Below are 18,539 nucleotides of genomic sequence, written 5' to 3' on the forward strand. Positions count from 1 at the left end.
GATACCTAATATGCGTTGTGCCTCTCCTAAATCCTTCATTTGGAAGTGGTTACCTAACCACTTCTTAACAGAAGACAACATTGGAATATCATTTCCAATGAGTAGTATGTCATCGACATACAAGATTAGGAACACAACATTGCTCCCACTGAATTTCATGTATAAACATGGTTCCTCAACACTTCGAGTGAAACCATTTTCCTTTATAACATGATTGAATCGATGATTCCAACTTCTAGAAGCTTGCTTAAGACCATAAATGGATCTCTTGAGCTTGCACACTTTGTTAGGATTTTTAGAATCAACAAAACCTTCGGGTTGTATCATGTACACCTCCTCTTCTAAATGCCCATTTAGAAAAGCGGTTTTGACATCCATTTGCCATATTTCATAGTCATGAAATGCGGCAATCGCTAACAAAATCCGTATGGATCTTAGCATGGCTACGGGGGCGAAGGTCTCATCATAATGGAGACCTTGGACTTGGGTAAATCCTTTTGCCACTAGCCTAGCTTTGTAGACATCGTCATGTCCTTCTATGCCATTCTTGACCTTGAATATCCATTTGCATTGGAGGGGTCTTGCCCCTTTAGGCAAATCTACCAAGTCCCAAACTTGGTTTTCAAGCATAGAATCCATTTCGGACTTCATGACTTCAAGCCATAAAGTGGAATTAGGACTAGAGATTGCGGCCTTGTAGGTGGCGGGCTCGTCACTTTCCATAAGAAACACATCGAGTGTTCCATCTTCCTCAATAAGTCCCACATATCGATCGGGATGGCGAATTACTCGGCCCGTCCTTCTTAGTGGAGGAGGTACAACCGCGTTAGACGACGAAGGAACAGCTTCTTGCGTCTCTACCTCGGTTTGTGGCTCTTGAACTTGGTCAAGTTCAAAATTTCTCCCACTCTGTCTATTAGAAATGAATTGACTTTCTAAGAAGACAGCCTCGCTAGACACAAACACTTTGTTTTCTTGAGGTTTGTAGAAGTAGTATCCTCGACAATGCGAGGGGTAACCTACATAGGTGCATTTTTCGGATCTTGGGGCAAGCTTGTTGTCAGGTTTAGTTTTGACGTAAGCATCACATCCCCAAATCCTCATATAGGATATATTGGGAACCCTTCCTGTCCACATCTCATATGGAGTCTTTTCGCTGGATTTAGTGGGACTATTGTTCAAAGATCTAATTGCGGTTTGAAGCGCAAATCCCCAAAACGAGTTCGGTAACTCGGTTTGGCTCATCATGGATCGAACCATATCAAGTAGGGTTCGATTCCTCCTTTCGGCAACACCATTGAGTTGTGGTGTTCCGGGTGGAGAAAGTTGTGATATAATACCACAACCTTTCAAGTGTGAATCAAATTCAAGGCTTAGGTATTCACCACCACGATCGGAACGTAGTGCTTTTACCTTTTTGTTCAATTGGTTCTCTACCTTGTTTTGAAATTCCTTGAATTTCTCAAACGCTTCACTCTTATGTTTCATTAAATAGACATACCCATGTCTACTTAAGTCGTCGGTGAAGGTTATAAAGTAGTCATAATTACCACGAGCGGTGATACTCATTGGTCCACACACATCGATGTGTATGAGTCCCAATAGCTCACTAGCTCGTGTCCCTTTACCACTAAAAGGATTACGAGTCATTTTGCCAAGTAGGCAATATTCGCATGTACCAAATGATTGATAATCAAATGGTGTAATCACATTAGTAGAAATTAATCTTTTGATGCGATTCTCGTTTATGTGACCTAATCGACAATGCCAAATGAACGCTTCACTTGGGTCACTTGTTTTGAGTTTCTTTGAATGAATGTTATAAATATCATTTGTCGGTTTTGAGGTCTCTAAAATGTAAATGCCATTTATGGAAGAAGCTTGGCCAATAACCAAATCATTCCTAGAAATAGAGCAACGATTGTTCTTGATGACAAAACAAAAACCATCCATGTCTAGCATGGCGATTGAAATAATGTTCTTAGAGAGTGTAGGAACATAAAAACAATTATGCAAATACAACTCAAAACCGTTTGGCAAAGCTAGAACATAAGTTCCTTTGGATTCGGCCGCTACCCGAGCTCCATTTCCAAGTCGAAGATCCACATCTCCCTTGCTAAGCTTCTCCACATCTCTTAAACCCTGTAAATGATTACAAAGGTGAGAACCACAACCGGTATCAAGTACCCATGTCGTAGCGGAAGTATAATTTATATCAATAACATAAATTTCTTTAGGAATTGTACCTTTTGGAGTAATGAGTCCCTCTCTTATATTTCGCAAATACACGGGACAATTCCTAAGCCAATGTCCCATGCCATAGCAATAATGGCACTCATCATTAACTTGCTTGAAGTTCTTGATTTTCTTTCCTTTCTTCTTGAACCTCTTGCCCTTTGTAGCAAGAACTTGATTGCTAGAGCTCCCACTAGCTTTGGCATCTTTATCTTCCAGAGACAAAGACCCTATAGATTGTGTGAGGTAGTCTTCCTGAGACGGACTCACACGAGGTCTAGTAGTAGGTGGTTTAGAAGAAGTGATGAAATTAAGGTTTTCATCCGAACCTATCCCGAAATGAAGTTCTCTAGTTGTATCGAAATCGTTGTTGGAGCAAATGTCGTCAAGAACATTGTGATAAGAATCAATAGTGATAGGTGCGGAAGCATATGATGGATTCATTGTAAGAACTACAAATATGGAGGAAAGGAAATATTAACATTTGTCTTTTAAAATCATACTTGTAAAATATTAACAAGATATGAACATTTATATAGTGACCTCTACCCAACTATAATGAATGATTCCAAGACCCAAATTCATATCGACTTAGGCACGGTATGGCCGATGAAACCCTTATCAATATAACTCGGTGGATTAACTCTTTAATCGATTCTACTTTTAGAACTCTTGGTCGATAAAATTACTTTAATAATTATCTATAGCCCGGAACACATGCAATTACGGTCGCGAATACTTCCGTTGAGCTCAATCCAAATTTCGAATAAATGTGTCCATGATCCAAATCCACATCAACTTGGGCACGGTATGGCCGATGAAACCCTCATCAACATGAACTCGGTGGATTAACACTCATCACCCACTTCCCCTACGTAACAAGGTTTGTACCCCGGTAGGGCCGAGTGCACTCCCTCGCGAAATAGGTTTTCATGGTTTCTACTATTTGGTAAGGCTATGTCTCAATTAATTGTTTTAGCGAGAGGTCATGTCAATTTATTATCTATCACGTTTTAAGTGAACTAAAGCGGTGAACTACGATAATTCTAATTGACACGGTCGAAAAACTCGATAAAATAACAATGCATGTTTAGTTATGGCGATTTAGCGATGCATGTGACATAAAATAAAATGCAAGCATAAAATAAATAAATCCTAGTATGGCCTTTCCTAAAATAGAAAAACTTTTTAACTATTACATATTCGGAAACCAACTCCATTGGTCCCTTGAACTTCGGTTGTGTCACGCATCTCGAGGTAACACCGTCTTTATGTATCGCCATTCTTGAAGAAATCCGTCTTTGGGAACTCCGGAATGAATAAAATTACATAATAAATTACATAATTTCCTATTATACATTTGTAACTAAATAAAATAAATCTATTAAATTACAAAACGGTGATACGAGATCACAATAAAATTACAACCGAATCGATATTCCCATACATTTCGGGAAATACCAATTAAAATCTAAGGCCATACTAAGTAAAAATTACATAATTCAAAATTACATAAATTAAAATTATGACAATCATAAAGAAAAATGCAGCATTATAATATGTATGAACATGCCCAATTTTTATGCTAAATCGCCTTTAAATTGCCAATATCGTATATTACTCGATTTTTACGGATTTGCGTGATTTCAACATTTTACAATCACAAGAATACATAAACTCATATTTATGCATAAGTTAATTACCCTAACCCTCTTAGGACTCAAAATTTAGTCTTCACTAATAATTTGACCATAATCAACTTAAATTACTAAAATTGTTCATAAATAGTCCAAAATTACCAAAAATAAGCTATTAAACTTCAAATAAATCACAAAACTTCAAATAAATTCAAAATTTGAAATTTAAATTTATGAACATTCTGGAAAAATACCATGACACTCATAATGTTCAAAATCTTAGGTTAAAAATTTCGAAATTTTCCCCGAAAAACAATGTTGCGATTTATCGATTTTAACTAAAATAATCATAAAACATGAGGAAAAATTATACCCATTAACTTTTCAATTTTAGATCTGAAAATGATAATAAAAAGCAACATTAGACGTTTTTCTTAAGTCATAGATTATGTTTTATTAATTTTTAACTAATAATGTCACTATTTATGCTATTTTTCTTCAAAAATCCATAAATCATGCAAAAAGACTTCTTTATGGCCAATTATTTTACACACATCTTGTAAAATTGCATGTGACAACATATAAAATTTCTATGACCAGATTCGAAATTTAACTCATATTAACCTATTTTTCACCTTAAATCCGAATTAAAAAAGAAAAAAACATTTTTCGAGCATAACAAGTCCAAAAATTATGAAAATTTACAGGTTATCTCAAAATAATATATGTGACAACATATCCAAAAATTACTGGAAAATTCGAATTATAGCAAATTTTAGACCAAAAATGACATTTTTACTCATAAAATCACATTTAAATGCCATTTGTTATAATTATGAACAATAAAAATCCGAAAAATTAACCAAAATATCCTAAAACACTTTAGGACCAGAAATATTAACATGCATGTAATAATTTCATGATATATCATAATAACACAAAATTTTACAAGTTTTATTTGTTATTCTTATAACTCGGAAAAACTTTTAACCAATTTGCATGCAAACAACCGTGGCTCATGATACCGATTGAAGGAAATGTAGATTCATATACATATTAACATACTCATATATGTCTAAATAATTTGTCATAAAATTAAAACGGATTTTATGCATGCAAACAATATATCAAAAGAGGAGAAATCATATCCTTACATTGATGTTTCGGTTTTATAGGGCACAAAAGAAATCTCCTTTTCTTTTGTTCTTGAGCTTTCCCTTATGGATGAACAAGATCTAAGTGTAAGATCTCTCCCTAAGCTTTATACCCAAGGCTTTCTCTTAATCTAATTAATATTATTTGATCTAGTATAATATTAATCTTATGAAAAATTGAACCAAAATAGTTGGTATTTTAGCTCCTAAAACCGGGTAGAGGAGAAGAGATTTTGGAGTAAATAATCTCTCTAATTTATCATAAAATGTAGAGAGGTAATTATCTTTCTAACACTAGAATATTATCAATGTAATTGAATGAATAATTTTAGAGAAGAAAACTCTCTAAATGCTAAAGGAAAACCGGTGGGGAGGGGCTTTTAGGGGAGCCAATGCATGCCCATATTTGTCTTCACAAGGTGAGTAGGCTTGCATGGCTACTTTTAGCTTTTCATCATTATGTTTTCTATTTAAAATATAAACACAATTTAACCCTAAAACTTCTCTAATATTTCGGCACTTATAGCTAATATGGAGTCCATATTATTTTTGTCAATTGTCAATATGTCACATGTCACATAAATTTGTTATGTATTTTTAACACATTAAAAATCAACGTATTAATAAAAATACGTCACATACAAAAATCGACTTAGTAATTTCATAATTACTTGTGCCAAAATATTTTACCATTTATAAATCACAACAGATTGTATTTATAAAAATTCATTCAAATTTAATTGTTACATTAAACAATTTATTTCATCCGAGTAATTATACAATTTAATTACTCAGACCGTATCTCATTTAATCACATTTCAATTTGATACGTAAATTTTACTTCCAAAATCGTCCGTCAATTTTCAAGTAATTTAATTAACTCGCAACATTATACGATTAATTAAATAATCAATTAAGAGTATTGCCCTTTAGGTATGACCTAGGGGGTCAACTGATCACCACCGTCACACGACAGTAATGTCAAACTCTAGTCAGCCAATCATTACCGATATATGTTGACCAGTTGACAGTAACAATATAACTTCCCAATTGTATTCATTTTAATAAGACTTAAACATGTGATCATCATGATTAACAGTCGTGATCGCATTATTGTCGGAGGACACATATTCCAACAGTGAGAGAACTCGAAAACCACAATGACCGTCTCCGGAAGGACTAAACCACGCTTCTAGATGCTCGTGAAACCAGGAAGGCAAAAAGTCAAGATAAGGAAAGTACCTCGAATGACCAATAGTGTAGTCTACCTCAAGAGGTGCGCAATGCGATGTGCCGAAAGTCCCCGTACTCGTGGTAGCAGTGGTAGACGGTGTACCGGGGCCCGTTTGAGTGGATCGGGGGGTACTAGACGGAGTAAAACAAACCGTCGGAGTGGAACGGGGAGTAGTAGACGGAGTAACAAGAACCGTCGGAGTGGAACGGGAGGTACTAGACGGAGTTCGTTGGGAAGACGCGTTTCTTTGGGGCGTAGCACTGCCTACACGAACCCGAACCCGTGCATGCTCAACGGCGGACGACTCTCTACGAGTTCCCCTACTCGGACGTCCTCTAGGGTTCTCGTTCACCCGAGGCTCGTTAACATCCTTCTCTTCCAGATGTATCTGAGAGTAAAGGGCATCGAACATGGATGATCTCATACTCGGATCTGCATTCCGAATTTCATCGAATAACTCCTCCAATCGATCATCGTCACAAGTCGGCATTGCCTCCGAACCATCGTACTCCAACTTCCTCCAAAATGCATGTAACACATCAACAGGGACCCGAGATCCGTTTCTAGCAATGCGATGAAGTGAACAAGCACATAACAAACCAAGTGTAGTAGCCTTTACACAACCGCAATCGATAATCAAGGCATCTTCCGTCATCTTGGCACCTCTTTCGAATTCTTCACGCAATTCACTGATGGCATTCTTTGATATTTTTAAAGAAAGTCTAGAAAATAATCGCTGAATCCCCGTCAACCGCCTCGATCTAGATAACTCCAACGAGTGTCGGATCTCAACATGTTGCGTTTCCATCAAAGAATGAAACCGAATCCAGATGCTATCAACGGCCAGTTTCGCGCTATTCAACCATCTCTTCAAATTCGCATGAGCCGACTCAACCCGGGATGTAGAAGTATTCTCAAAATGAGTTATCTTGTTCGTTCTATACTTGGCCCATTTTTCCAAGTGCGGGAACCATTGCCTCTCAATATAAGCCGCCACTCCCGCCCATTCCATTGCTAAATTGCCCCACGCCACATTAAACTTATCTTCGGTCTCCGCCTCGACAACCGCTTGAAACAAGTTACAAGTTATGTGCTTAGCCCAACTATCCTGACCCGTGATATCAAGTGATTTCGTCTCCACGTTAGAATATATATGCCAAAGACATAGCAAGTGAGACGAATCCGGAAAAACAATGGGAATCGCGTTCAACAAACCTGCTTCGCAATCAGTAACAATAGCATTAGGTTGAACGACATCATTGAGAAGGGCCTTCAGTTTCCGTAAGACCCACAAATATCCATCCTCGGACTCATGCTTCACAAGAGCATACGCGATGACAAAGCTCTTCCCGACGGGTGTGACTCCAACCATCTCAAAAAGCGGTAGACGGTATAAATTTGTCTTGTACGTGGAATCGATCAATACCACATAATAGAATGATCGAAACATCTTAACGGCTTTTGGATGAGCCATGAACACGTGGGTTAGCTCATCGGTCTCCTGATCAGTGACCCAATAATGAACGTACTTATGCTGAACCGCAAGTGCTAACATCTGTTGTGCCGGGTTTCTCCCATCTCTTTCCTCGGCCCTTACTTTCTGAGAACGATTGTAGATTTGTCGCCGATTAGGTCTTGACTTTTCCGGATTCCGCTGATGCAAACCCGCACTAATAATTGCCGGTCTAACGTGAGATCTAACTTGGGCATCGATATAAGCCAACTCTTCGTCATCAAACTTTGCAAAGTATCTGTCGCCGTCACAATACAACGTTAAAGCATGATTATGAAACCCAGATCTCATCACAAGCCTCCACTTATTCTCTTCTAATTCAATAACTTTCATTGAAAATTTGCATTTGCACCACGCGGTAGCCGTGTTACCCCTCATTAAAGAATCGACATCCTTATTTACGGGACCTTTTCCACCCATCCGACAAACAAAATAATCTTGTCTCAAATTCGTGTTACGACCAACTCTCTTGTTGCTTGCTCTTTTTATACCAAACCCGAGTCGGAGTCCGATCTCATATGCCCAATTAAACGCTTCCATACTTGATGCAAAGAACAAGGTAGTCGTAAAATGATCTGAGTAATCAATATCGTCTCCATCGTTAATCACCTGCGCACGCATTTCGATAAATTAGTTAATAATTAATTATTGGCTACGAAACGAGTCGGAATAAATAAAAAATAAAATAAAAATAATACAAAGACGGTAATTAATTATTTTAGTTGTTTTATACAAAACGAGTCGGAAAAAATAAAGAAAAACATATAATATAAAGACGGTAATTAATTATTTGAATTGTTTTATAGAAAATGAGTCGGAAAAAAACAAAAAAAAATATAATACAAAGACGAGAATTAATTATTTTAATTGTATTATAGAAAACGAGTCGGAAAAAATAATTAAAAAAAATATAATACAAAGACGGGAATTAATTATTTTAATTGTTTTATACAAAACGAGTCGGGCAAAATTAAAAAAACAATATATAAGACGCAAACAAAAAAAAATGAAAAAAAAAATAATAATAAGACGAATTGGGCTGGACGGAAGAATTTTTCGTCCAGGCCTGGTTTTGGACGAAATTTTTTTTCGTGCAAGGCCCATAATGGACGAAAGAATTTTTCGTCCAACACCAGGTCTGGACGAAAATTCTCTTCGTCCAGGCCCAGTTCGTCTAATTTTTTTTTTTTTTTTCAATTGCATTTTCAACAAAATCCGTCACAAATTCTATCAAAATTCCGTCTACATTCAAGGCATCTATCCTAATTCGGGATTCAATCGATAATAAAACATAAATATTTAACAAAACTAAATCGTAAACTCACCTCGTTACTAGCTTCATTGTTGGAATCGTTGTTAAAATCGTTCCCGTTCATGTGGTTAATTACAAAACCCGTCTTTTTTTTTTGAAATATTTTAGTGAGACGGTGACTTGTGTTTTAGTGAGACGGAAATTGCATTTGTGTTTTAGTGAGACGGAATTTGCTTTTTAGTGACACGGATATGGAGTTATGTTATGGAGGGCAAACTTGGAAATTTGCATTAATTGTCGACGATATTTAGTAAATTGTCGACGACGTATAGCAGGACCCAAATGAATATGTTCTTCTTCATCACGCCATATCGTCCTCTTTGTCAAAAAAAAAAAAAAAAAGATGAGATCGTCCTCAACATTCAGTCAAATCATCATCAAAATCAACTTAATGAATTCAAACTTCTTCTATCCTTCGTTCTCAAACTCGATCCATCTCAGCCATGTGTTTACGATTGAAGATTATTCAACCCGATTCCACATTTCTTCATTAATTTACGAAATCATCGAAAAATGACAATAAATATGGTGAAAATGGTTGATTCAGTAGGTTATTATTGTAGATCAAGGTTCGCTTTATCTGATCTACAATTTTGTCTTTATTTTTTTTTTAATTCCGGTAAAGTAGTAATAAAATTGTTAATTATAATAGGTTGATATTTGTACTATAATTGTTTTTTATTTTGTACTATAATTGTTTTTTTTATTGCATGTTGTTGGATGTTGTTGCAAAGGAACTCCAGATCTTCTAAAATGATGGATCTGTTGATATTAAGGTTATTATTGTAGATCAAGGTTCGTTTTATCTGATCTACAATTTTGTCTTAATTTTTTTTTTTAATTCCGGTAAAGTAGTAATAAAATTGTTAATTATAATAGGTTGATATTTGTACTATAATTGTTTTTAATTTTGTACTATAATTTTTTTTTTATTGCATGTTGTTGCAAAGGAACTCCAGATCTTCTAAAATGATGGATCTGTTGATATTAAGGTTATTATTGTAGATCAAGGTTCGTTTTTTCTGATCTACAATTTTGTCTTTATTTTTATTTTATTTTTTAATTTCGGTAAAGTATTAATAAAGTTGTTAATTACAATAGGTTGAAATTTTCTTCATTTTCGGATCAACAGGTAATGGTCATATCCGAAATTTGTACTATAATTGTTTTTTTAATTTGTACTATAATTGTTTTTTTTTATATTAATGTTGTTGCATGTTGTTGCAAAGGAACTTCAGATCTTCTAAAATGATGGATCTGTTGATATTAAGGTTATTATTGTAGATCAAGGTTCGTTTTTTCTGATCTACAATTTTGTCTTTTTGTTGTATGAAATTTCGCATTTTTGTTTAAGTATTCTCACTGGGACGGAAGAAGTAAACTTCTTGTGATCAGGGCTATTATAGCTATTGAGACTTTTTGATTAAATAAACAATCATTTTATTCTTTTGGGTGTTTTTGTTTTCATTGTTCAGCAAGCAATGTGTTAGAACACATTAGATTGATGATGCCAAGTCCCCTTGTTATTTGATTGTTTGCTCTTAGTTGAAACAATTAGTGAATGAAGCAATCAAATGGACTTTCAACAATGATTCAAGATGATCAAGCCAATCAAGGAAGTCAAGACAATGATACTTTCCAAAGCCATAGTCGATATATGTAAGAGTAAGTGTAACATTCTCATTTAAGTCAAGTAATAGCAAAACCATGCAACGGACTGCATCACCGTGGTTTCGGTACTATCATACGGAGGAGTTTTCGTCCAAATGTTTTTAAGTGTCAAAACTTTGCAAACTTTAAACCTTAAACATTTGAATTTTCAGAAACTTGAAAACAATCTGAAATTTTGGAGTCACAAGCCCACTTGACTAAGCCTCTAGATTTGTGCAAACACCTTTTACCAAAATGGCAAAGAAGACTTGTCAAACTTCTAAAGTAAGAAAGGCTTTTTGCCATTTCGGTAAATTGTCACATGTTGAGTGTAGAAGCTTAAGTTTTCTGATTTCTTAAGCCCCAAGCCTACAAGTCTAACACTTACCATCACTCAAAGCTATCATTTTAATATTGGATTTAATCTTTCAAAGTGTACTTACCTAAGACTTAAATCCACTATAAATAGAGTGTCTTAGTCACATTTATTTCTTAAGACTTCCAAAGCATTTATTGTAAAAACCTTGCAAATCATTTGTGCATTGAAAGCTTTGTTCTTCAAGTATTTGCAAAACGTTTTTCTGATTTTAAGTCTTCAAAACTGTTTTCGAAAAAGCTGTAAAACCTCCAAGTATCAGTTCGTTGTACTGTGACATGATGAGTTTGTTCCATGATTCTCGTGTTAGATCTTCATTGTAATCTCCATGTTCATTTAAGTGAACTCTTGAGATTCAAGATTTTGTAACACCTTGAGATAGAACCCATAAACTCTTGAAGCGGAGTAGCTTTAAGTTTGAGTGCAACCGGAGTAGGTTGGCAAGTTATTTTCATTGTAAGGGGTTTAGTAAGTTTGAGTAAATTTCTAAACAAGCAATAAAATAACGGTTGGACGTAGGCCTCAGAGTAGAGGCTGAACCAATTTTTAAAATGTCGTTTGTTTGTTCATTTACTTTTACGTTCTTCCACTTTGCTATTTCTCGCATGTACCTAATCAAGTTCTGTGTCACAGTCACCTATACCGTGACATAGAACTGCTGCATCTTCTCGTGAACTTACCTTCAATTAAGTTTCTCAAGTCTTGTACTTCTTTTTTCTTAGCTTAAAATAGTTAATTAACTAAGTTAAGAATAAAATTTTTAAAAGGTACACCTAATTCACCCCCTCCCCCTCTTAGGTGTTAATCGTTCTTAACTATTCAATTGGTATCAGAGCCTTGTGCTCTTGATATTGGTTAAATCCAAAGAGTTGATCCTATAGTTATGGACGATTCAAAACACACTAAGTATCCCATTTTCAAGGGAGAAAACTATGCCTGGTGGAAACATCGCATGGAGCATTTTGTCAAAAGTGCGGACTATGAATGTTGGTTAATCATTCAAAAGGGTCCCCTCAAAATCGAAGTGACTAATGCTGATGGCACTAGCTCCTTGAAAAGTGAGGATAAGTATGTTGAGGCCGATTATAAGAAAATCGAGAAAAACTCTAAGGCCATGTCCATTCTTCAATATGGGATCGGTGACCAAGAGATTAATCGTATATCTGGATGTGCTTCGGCCAAAGAGATTTGGGACACCCTAAACCTTGCCTATGAGGGAACGTCACAAGTCAAAAAATATCGTATTGATCTTCTCATGCAACAATATGAGATGTTCAATATGGAACGAGATGAGTCAATTAATAGTTTGTCTTCACGTTTTTCTAGTATTGTCAATGACCTTAAAAGTTTAGGTAGGGGTTTTCAATCCGAGGATTTAGTCTGTAAAATCCTTCGTAGCCTAACTGAAAAGTGGCAACCAAAGGTTACGGCTATTGAGGAAGCTAAGGACCTTTCATTGCTCACCCTTGATGAACTTATGGGCTCACTTATGGCTCATGAGTTAACTCTCATGAAGCGTTCTGGTGAAAGCTCTAAAGGGAAAGGACTCGCTCTTAATGCTCTCTCAAGTGATGAGGAGGATGAAGATGATGAGTTTGCAATGTTCACTAAAAACATTGTTGGCATGATCAATGGTCGAAACTCTCAAAGGTATAGCAACAACTCTAGTAAACGCCGTTTTCCTAAGAGAAGATCTAACTCCACTGTTGGTTGCTTTAAATGTGGTGACAAAGGTCACCAAATCAAAGAATGCCCAAAGTGGAACGATATCAAATCTAAAGAAAAACGTGACTTTGCAAAACGTGATTACAAAAACAAGGTAATGACTGCTATTTGGGGCATGTCTCGATTTCAAGAGGACGATGTCCTTGAGGATGAATTAGACGCCAAACTTAGCATCTCGTCTAGTTCCTCAAAAAATGCTTCCAAATCATCAAAGAAAGAAGACATCAAGTGTCTTATGGCTCACTCCGTGATTCGGACTCGATTGGACCATGAGGTAATTAAGCTCAAGAAAAAGGTTCGATCTTTCTCTAAAGACAAAGTTTGTCTCCTCTTAGATCAATTCATAGATAAATGTCGTGTCCAAACTAATAAGTTGGAAGCTATGCAAATCGAAATTGAGGACATAGTGAGAAAAATGTAGTCCTAAAAGAAAGTCTAAATGAGAATGATCAACCTAGTTCCATGTTGGGTCTTGAAAAAGAAATCAAAAAGCTTCGAAAACAAAATTTGTTTTTGGCCAACAAAGTTGACGAAAAAAAAGGCAAATGATTCTGTCTTGTTGCATCCAGTTCTAAAGGAAATGTGTCATCACTAACACAAGAACGTGACCAACTTTTGATTGACTTAGCCACTTGTAACAACGAAAAGGATGATCTTGTTAAGATTGCTGAAATGTTAAATGATGAGTCTAGTCATGTCAAAAGTGCCTTAGAACGAGCTCAAAAATCAAATGATGACCTTCTTGCTCAAATTGAGATGTTAAAAAAGGCTGAACAGACTCATGCCACAGAGGTCTCTACTGTGGCATCTGATTCAAGAAAAGAAATAGATACTCTCTCGAAATTAGTATCTTCTTTAACTAAGGAACATGAAACTCTTCTAGCTGACCTCAAATTGTGTCAAAGGGATAATAAACAATTGGAACAAATTGGAATGTTACTTAGTGATGAAGCAAGACTTGCAAAACAAGCTTTCGACAATTTAGGTAAACTGAATCTTAATCATCTTGCGAAAATCGAAACATTAACTAAAGAGCTAGATGAGGCTAAGATGTTCTACTTAAAATGGGAAGGAAGTCAGAATGTTTTGGAGTTTCTCTTAAAACAATCACAAGAATATGAAAAATTTGCAAAGAATCTTTGGACTTGGTTTCAAATGCAACAAAGAGCACACACTTTGTTGCACTCGAAACCAGGATCCAAGTCAAACCGACTTCCGAAGAAGAAAGTATCTTTGGTCTTCCTGAGTACATCATTTGTAACTATTGTGGCAAAACAGGTCATGAGTTTAATGGTTGTGACAAAAGAGTCCGTGACTTAGAAAGAAACACTAAGAATGCTAAACAAGTATGGATAAAGAAAGAGGAAGTCAAAAAGGTCGTTGTCAAGAAGGAGCCCAAACTTGTTTGGGTTCCTAAAATAAATGTTTGATCTCTTATAGGCATTAGTGAGGGGCAGCAGCAATTGGTACTTAGACAGTGGATGCTCTCGTCACATGACGGGAGATGAAAACCAATTCCTCTCGCTAGAAGCCTACGATGGTGGCATGGTGACTTTTGGCGACAACAAGAAAGGTGAAATCATTGGTATTGGAAAAGTCGGTAAGTCAAAGTCATTATGCGTGGACAAAGTGTTGCTTGTCAAAGGTTTGAAACACAATCTCTTGAGCATTTCACAACTTTGTGATCGAGGTAATATTGTTGAATTTCTTGCTAGTGAATGTAGAATCATCAATGGAAAAACTAGAGAACTCATACTTGAAGGTAAACGTGTCAAAGATGTCTACATGACTAATTTGTATGCATTGTCGGGTCAATCATTATCATGCATGAGTGTTCAAAAGAACGACCCTTGGCTTTGGCACAAACGACTTGGTCATGTAAATGCTAAGACACTTAACACTCTTAAGAAACTTGATCTAGTTGACGGCATTCCTAACATTAAGTTTGAATTTAAATCACTTTGCGATGATTGTGTTAAAGGAAAACAAGTTAAGTGCTCTTTTAAATCCAAAAAGGTTGTTAGCACTTCCTTACCTCTTGAACTCATTCATATTGATTTATGTGGTCCCATGAGAGTTGTGAGTAGAGGTGGAAGTCGCTTTATTTGTATCATTGTAGATGACTTCACAAGATTTGTTTGGCTTCTCTTCTTAAGTTCTAAGGATCAAACATTTGATGAGTTCTTAATTTGGGTAAAAAAGGTTCAAAACAAATTTGGATATAAACTTGTCTCATTAAGATCCGACCATGGAACCGAATTTGAGAACTCGTCATTTGAGTCTTATTGTAATGAGTACGGTGTTAGTCATAACTTTTCGGCCGCAAGAACCCCACAACAAAATGGGGTTGTGGAACGAATGAATCGAACTCTTGAAAATATGGCTAGGACCATGCTCATTAGCTCTAAGGTTCCTAAGAATTTTTGGGCCGAAGCCGTAAACACATCTTGTTATATTTACAACCGTGTCATGATTAGAAAAATCATTGAGAAAACTCCCTATGAACTACTACGAGGAAGAAAACCTAATCTTTCACACTTAAAATGCTTTGGTAGTAAATGCTTTGTGCACAACAATGGAAAAGACAACCTTGGCAAATTTGATGCTCGTAGTGATGAAGGAGTTTTTGTTGGTTATTCCGATCATAGTAAAGCCTATAAAGTTTATAACAAAAGGACCATGAAAATGGAAGAAAGCGTTCATGTAATATTTGACGAATCTAGTCTTTTTGTGTCAAATACACAGGTTGATGATGAGGATGATGAATATGATGATGATTTTGAGATTGGTATGATACGACATGAAATGGATCAAGTGGTAGAAGAAGCTGAGCAACAGTTGGAGCCACTGTTGCATGAGGAGGATGCGCAAAATTTAGGGGGAACTAATCGTCCTCCTACACAAGATGATGCTACCTCATCCAGGGGGAACAAGGATGGTGAAGAACAGCCCAATATAATCATAAACGAACCACAATCACCTCCTTCAAACATTTCTCATGCAACAGTCCCCCCTCTCACGTTGCTGGGGCATTTAACAACCCGAATCTTCTAACTCACTTATCCCCAAGAAATGGAAACACCAAAGCTCACATCCCTTATCAAACTTAACCAGTGACCTAACCTCTGGAATAAAAACCAGATCTTCGCTTCAAAATTTCTGTGCACACAATGCCTTCATCTCAAAAATCGAACCAGACCATGTCACAAAGAGCCTTGATCGATGAATCTTTGGATGATTGCAATGCAAGAGGAATTGGAGCAATTTGAAAGGAACAAGGTATGGCATCTTGTCCCTAGGCCCTCCCAACGTACTGTAATTGGTACACGGTGGGTCTTTCGCAATAAGCTAGATGATGTTGGAGAAATCGTAAGGAATAAAGCTAGACTAGTGGTGCAAGGTTTTAACCAACAAGAAGGAATTGATTACGATGAAACCTTTGCACCGGTAGCTAGGCTTGAAGCCATACGAATGCTTGTAGCTTTTGCGTCTTTTCAAGGTATAAAGCTTTTTCAAATGGATGTCAAAACCGCATTTTTAAATGGATACCTTGATGAAGAAGTGTTCGTTGAACAACCTCCGGGCTTTATAAACAACGAGTTTCCCAACCACGTTTTTAAACTAGATAAAGCACTATATGGTTTAAAACAGGCTCCTAGGGCTTGGTATGATAGGCTTTCAAAGTTTCTATTGGAAAATGGTTTCATATGTGGGTCCGTGGATAAAACGTTGTTTATCAAGTCACAAGGAGATGAACTGTTGCTTGTGCAAGTATATATCGATGACATTATTTTTGGTGCAACTAACAATGTTCTTTATAAGTACTTCTCTGATTTGATGACTTCGGAATTTGAAATGAGTATGATGGGAGAACTTGGATTCTTTTTTGGTCTTCAAATCAAACAATGTGAGAATGGAACGATGATTCATCAACAAAAGTACTTAAAAGAAATGCTAAGTAAGTTTGGGTTGACTAATTCTAATCCTATGCCTACACCAATGGTGTCTAAAGTCAAGCTTGACAAAGACGAAAACGGTAAGAGCATTAGTGAAAAGGTATATCGAGGTATGATCGGTTCCTTACTTTACTTAACCGCTAGTCGACCCGACATACAATTTAGTGTGTGTGCTTGTGCCCGTTTCCAAGCAAATCCTAAAGAATCTCATTTCAAAGCCGTCAAACGGATTTTTAGGTATTTGATTGGAACACAAGGGCTATATCTTTGGTACCCAACTCACTACGAACTTGATCTTGTAGGTTTTTCGGATGCGGACTATGCCGGTGACACATTGGATAGGAAAAGCACCTCGGGCATTGCTACCTTCCTAGGACCGTGTCTCATTTCATGGGCTTCGAAGAAGCAAAACACCGTTGCATTGTCCACGGCCGAAAGCGAATATGTGAGTGCTGCTTTATGTTGTGCACAAATTCTTTGGGTACGTCAACAATTGCATGATTATGGCCTTACTTTCGAGACTACCCCTATTTTTTGTGACAACACTAGTGCAATTAATATATCAAAGAATCCTATACAACACTCACGAACTAAACACATCGACATACGACATCATTTTCTACGTGATCAAGTTGAGAAAGGTCATATTTGTCTAAGCTTTTGTAAAACGGAAAATCAAATTGCGGACATTCTTACAAAACCGTTAGAAAGAGAACAATTCGAAAGACTTCGGTCGGAAATTGGTTTATTAGGTGACATACCGCTAAATTAAAATTACGTTTTCCAATGATTGATTAGAGGGAGGAATTACATGTAATTAAATATTAGCTAATATGGTAGAATGCATGCAAATATCGAACAAATGTGATTGACAACCGTATGAGTGCACTTGAGTTGTTTTTACATTGAGCTTCCAAAATCACTTTATGTCCCATCACTCCTAAAAACCTACACCCTAGCCTCACTCTATCAACACTCAACCGTCCCTTCACCAAGATTAATTACACCAACCCATCATTTATATCCATGTTTCCACTAAATGCCCTCTATACCCACTAAATAAACAACCACCCTTACCTTTTTCGAATTCCCAAAACCAAAACCGCTAATTAACCTCCTTTTTCAATCTTCTCTCTTAAAATGCCTCCAAGACTCTCAAAAGAATTACTTCAACTCAGAAATTCATTTAACCCAAAATACATTGCCAAGAAAAAGATGGCTCCCAAAACCGCTGCAAAACCTGATGAAGTCATCTGCACGCTCGCAAAGCCAATCTGTTGCACGAAAGAAGACAACCGCCAAGAGGGGCGGTGGTCGTGGCAGAGGAGGAAGAAGTAGGAATCCTCCTATTTCTCTCCAACTTGATGCTGATGTGGATATTGACACCGATGAAGAGAACTCCGGTTCTAAGGCAAACAAAAATGATGAAGAAATTCAGAAATCAAATGAGGTTGCCAAAACCAATGAAAAAGAAGAACAATCTAGTGAGATTAAAGAGGGGGAACTTGGTAGTGAAAAATCAAAAGAGGGAAATGAAAGTGAGAAAAAATCAAAAAGTGAGGAAAAATCAGAAAAAGATGAAGAGCAATCAAAAGAAATTGAAGAAAAATTAGAGGGAAACAAAGAAAAGGAAAGTGAAGAGAAATCAGAAGAAGAAAAAGAAAAATTAGATGAGAAAAATGAGAGGGATTCAGACGAAAAGGAAAGGAAGGAGGATAGTGATGTTGTAGTTGAAAAGAATGACGAT

This window comes from Silene latifolia, chromosome 2 (genome assembly GCF_048544455.1).
Source record: "Silene latifolia isolate original U9 population chromosome 2, ASM4854445v1, whole genome shotgun sequence".
In the NCBI taxonomy this organism is placed as follows: Eukaryota; Viridiplantae; Streptophyta; class Magnoliopsida; order Caryophyllales; family Caryophyllaceae; genus Silene; species Silene latifolia.